Genomic DNA, 5000 nt, shown 5'->3' on the forward strand with positions numbered 1-5000 from the left:
TGCTTTATTGTTATTGTGTTAAAATGATTTAATCTATTGCTATGTTTGTGCAGGCGATATGACTATTTTAAACAACTAAGTTTTAATGATAATGTTGTTTTTATTGTGTGTTGACTTGGACTAAAGTGTCTAAGAACCATGACCCTAACCAAACCAAAGCAAATGTCACTTAACAATGGCACATCTATAGTTTATATAGATCCCACAAGCTCAGCCGTGGATGAGCTCTTCACAGAAATAGCAACAATTAACCACTGAGACAGAATAAAGAAGCCATTAACCCAGACTTTGGGCAGTTCTCTCCCTGCATATGGGGATTAGCATTAATACTGACTACTATTATGTTTGGTCTAAATGAAGTCGACCGAGGCATTCTCTATGGAGTTTGGGGGAAAATGCCTTTTGGTGGATTAATATAATTTTATTCTCTTAAGAATTGTTAATGCAGCTGCATTCATCAGCACCCTTTCATCTAAAGCATACCCAAAGCCCCTTGTGTGAATACACTTGTCTCAAATACTTAGACTTTAATGAATCATTAATAGAAATATTTGTAATCCACTCCTGTTTCTCTGCTGATGCACTGGAACTCGCCTGTGCAGTAGAAACACTCAAGTAGTGCTGTTATTTAATTAAGCGACTGGAGCAGAGGTGATGTCAACATTTCAGAGGTGCTTGAAAAAAAAAATGCATTGTAAACTTGACTTCAATCAGAATATTTCACCTTCAACTTGAAACAGAATGAACAGTTAGACACAATGAGTTTACAGAATCAACAACGCACTAGACATTTGATTATCTAAGCTCCTTTAAAACAGTGGGCTCAGGTGGGACAAAAAGCTGTTACCTCGACCACTGAACAGACAATTTGTTTGAGGGTAGCTGTAATCAAGAAGATCCATAGGTGTGTCTGACATCCAGACACACACTTAAGTAAGTTCAGTCTCATTTAGCTTCACCATTACTGCTCTTGAGTTTTGACTCTGCCTTGTGCCATGTGTGGCTATCTCCTCCACTAAGTTAAATTGAAGTGCATTGATCTTTGTGTGCCTCTGTCGGAGCACCATTAGCCAGGGCACAGAGAGATATTAAAACTGATTTAGTAGGACATGTGCCTATTAGTAATGACAGAACTGGGTAACATTTAGAGCCGTCCTTTCTTTATGGCTCTATGGGTATGGAGAGGGAACAATATAAAAAAGGACGTAAATGGCTGACTGTTTGAGGTATTGATTGAAAATGATCTGATCTGAGTATAAGGAGGGAAATAAAGGTTGACACGCCATTTATTATCATTGCGAAAATCAACAAATGATATACTTTCGCAAGTGTTTTTATCTATTTATTTTTTATTTATTTATTCCACTGATTGACACCTTGACTCTCCCTACTCCTTTGCCAGGATGGAATGGATCTCTCACCTGCATTCAATACAGTGAACATCAACACTCTTCTGCGCAGCCTCCAACAGCTGCAAGTTAACCAAACTCTGACACTCTGAATTATGGAGTTAAGGACAGACCACAGCATATGAGTTGGCCTCCTCAATTATGGTAAAAAAATCATTATCACGATTATTTTGTTCAATATTGAGATCACGATCATTAAATCAGTGATTTTCAAACTATCATCCATATTCAAAATGTAATTTTTTATTACTAAATTGAATCGTAAATATAATCCAACAGGGAAAAAAATACATGTAAAAAGATAATGCACACGACAACTAAAGAGAACATTTTCATGAAACTGAAAGTAGCAAAATAATCATTATATTTCTATTATGTTATTTTCATAATTGTTGGAAGTCATAATCACGATTAATTGATTAATTTGATTAATTGCACAGCCCTACATATGAGGGTAAATGGGTTTAAGTCCACCAGCACTATTTTAAACACCAGAGTGCCTCAGGGCTGTGTGTTGTGTCCTGTCCTATTCTCCTATTCAAGGATGCGGATGACATTGTCTTGGTGGCCAACCTCACTGATGACGATACCCTGTCCACTTACAAGCGGTATGTCAACACAATGGCACTATGGTTCAAGAGAAGCTCACTGGAGCACAACATCACCAAGACCAAGGTATTTTGTTGCCATAAAGGATACTCCTCATCCACTTTCCATATACCATTGAGACTGGAATGGCAAGTAGTGGAACAGGTTGAAAGTTTCAAGTACGTTGGTATGATGGACCACCGTCTCACCTTCACCCTGCATGTTGCATGCACAAAAATGTCCAACAGCGGAAGTGCTTTCTCAGAAGGCTTAAAGGATTTGAAGTGGGACAATACATTCTATCTAGAGTATACTGTACCAGTCACTGTTGGAGTCTGTCATCTCTTTCAACATCACATCTTGCAAGAGAAAGCTGGTTAGGATAGCCAGGCAAGTTGTGAAGATCATGGGCATTCCAAAAAAACAGCCATCTGATCTTTATAAAGAAACTTCATCCAGGATGCCTCTCACCCCTCCACCAAAGTTTTGACCGTTCAGAGTGCCTCTGGCGAAAAAATCATTATACAATAAAAGCTTAATTCCCAATGCAATACATTTACAAAACTCATGCTATTGACACATCACACACACTCTGCCTTCAATCAAAAGAACATTTTCTAACACAGCAAAAATATTATAATAAAGCTTTTTGAATCTTTGAATAATTATCCACGGCTGTTTACAAGAGGATTAAATGTCAAATATATTTTATGCACAGAATTAGGCATGTGTGGGAAAGAAAGCCACAAGAAAAAAATGAATCCAACATGAATTTACGAAGCAGATTAACATAGCTGAAAAGAAATAAACTTTCCTGTGTGGTGAAGCAAGGGCACATAATCCAACCTACCCAAACACTAGGTGGGTTTACATTGACATTTGTAATCTGATTAAAATCGGAATAATGGCTCAATCAGAGTATAAATTACACATATAAACACCTTGATTGAAATTTGAATTGGAATAAAAAGGAATGATGTACTGTATTCCGGTTGAACAGCCATGTACAGTAAGTGGTGAATTAGCTTCTCAAGCAAAAGCAAAGTAGCAATGATTCAGGAGTGCTTGTGAGCACCTGATCGGAAGAGAACAAACCCCATGTCAACAGATAATGCTACATTTTTGGTTGTTTATTCAGAGTGAGAAAAATCCTGTCAGTGTAAATGCGGCTACTGTCTGAAACTGAAGGAATATAAAGCACATGCAATCAGTCTCTTGAATGGAGGATGGGTGTGCAGGATGAATTGAATTGGGAGCAGGTGCCTGTGATTAACTTCAATACTTGAGTGAAGCAGGGTGACGCGTTGTTTGAGTATGCATGACAAAAGGGAGGCTTTCCTTGCTATCAACAGGAGGGTTAACTTAACTTACAGTAAATGAGTAGCAAATAAAAATGATTAGTCATTTCAGATACACACTCCTTGAGCTAGACTTGGGATTTCCCACAGTGACAAATCAACAACTAGAGTATCCAAACAAAGCAACCAACAGAGCAGCTTTCTAGAGATATAGCTGAAGTCACGCCCTTCTATTTCCGGTCCATGGGACCTTTCTCTCAAACAATGAATGTCACTAACGCGAATGAAAAGAGAGGCTCTGGATACATCTTGCTGCCAGCTATATCGCTTAATTAAGCAATAAGCCCCGAGAGGCCGTGTGTTATATAATCGAACAGCTAAGGGGCGTTGTTAGGCACGACGTGAAGCGGAGTGCCTAAAACCCCCTTAGCTGTTCATCCCAGACCCATCTCCCTCCACACTCACAAGATGACGTTCACACTTGGTGCCATTTTTTACACTGTCAGCATCTGTTTTACGTTAGCTCAGAGTTTCACCACATATGCTAAGATCTTAGTTTGGAATGTGAATTATGAGCATAGATTCAGTACCCTCAAACCCTTCTGACCAATTCAGGTACATTTTGAGCATTCATAAATGTACTTTATATCAGGTGTGCGCCTGTTATTTACTCTGTGGCTGTTGGCTGGCTGCTACGTACTATCTTGACAACACATTCACCGGCCAGCTGAACCAAATCATGCTATGTAAACTAATGATGATCAGGTGGTGCTGGGGTAACTTCATGAGAGCAGTGACATATGTCTGACAGGTAGAACATCATCGATACGTCAATGACACACCTCTTCATGCAGAGGACTTGATCCCCATTTTGCTTCCATAGACATGAACTGTGACGAAACATCTTGTTCTGCCTTAACAATCTTTGGCAATAGGCGGCATAGAGGACATCATAGCAACCTCCAAAAATGACCCTTAAAAATAAGTTTAACAGGTTTGGAACAGCATTTGATGGCTCACTCCCCTGCTAAGTCAGCAGTTTTTCCCGTTGGCAACAGAGCCTTTGTGTCTCTAAGTAATGATGTAACCAAACAACAAGCAAACAAAAATAACTCAGAGTGACGTTATTACAACATACCACGTTCATGCATGGAAGCTGTCTGAAAAATGTGTGTTGTGTAAGGATGACTATGTCACCTCAGACATCAGTTATAGATGGTGAATCCCTGTACTGCTGAAAAGGAAAATACCATGAATTTACTACCATTCATTGAGACAGGATAGGACCTCCAAAGTAGAGCTGTCAGTGATTTCCAATTCACTGAAGAGAGACAAAATAACTTACAAATTGTGACTGGCCATTCATTTCAAGTCAGACCACATACATTTTCTCTTTAAATGACACATTTAAGTTTGAGTACAACAATGCATTCAGTTGGACATAAGAGTTCACTTGGCAGAGCTGTTTTATGGTGGTTATTTGGTAATGCATGGGTTTTTGTTTCTCAACAAAAGAGTGCGTGTTCAATTTAACGCCTGCCTTTGTGTTTATGAGTGCCTCCACTCATAGCAAATACTTTACGATTGCCAAGAAATACAAAAAAAAAAGCCACCTTTGCTCTGTCTAGCTTGGCACCATGCACATTTTTCAGTTTGCCTAAATATCCTCACGCCTGTTGTGAACACCTGGCTGCTGAAGAGCAGG

Source organism: Sardina pilchardus, chromosome 18 (assembly GCF_963854185.1).
Source record: "Sardina pilchardus chromosome 18, fSarPil1.1, whole genome shotgun sequence".
Classification (NCBI taxonomy): domain Eukaryota; kingdom Metazoa; phylum Chordata; class Actinopteri; order Clupeiformes; family Clupeidae; genus Sardina; species Sardina pilchardus.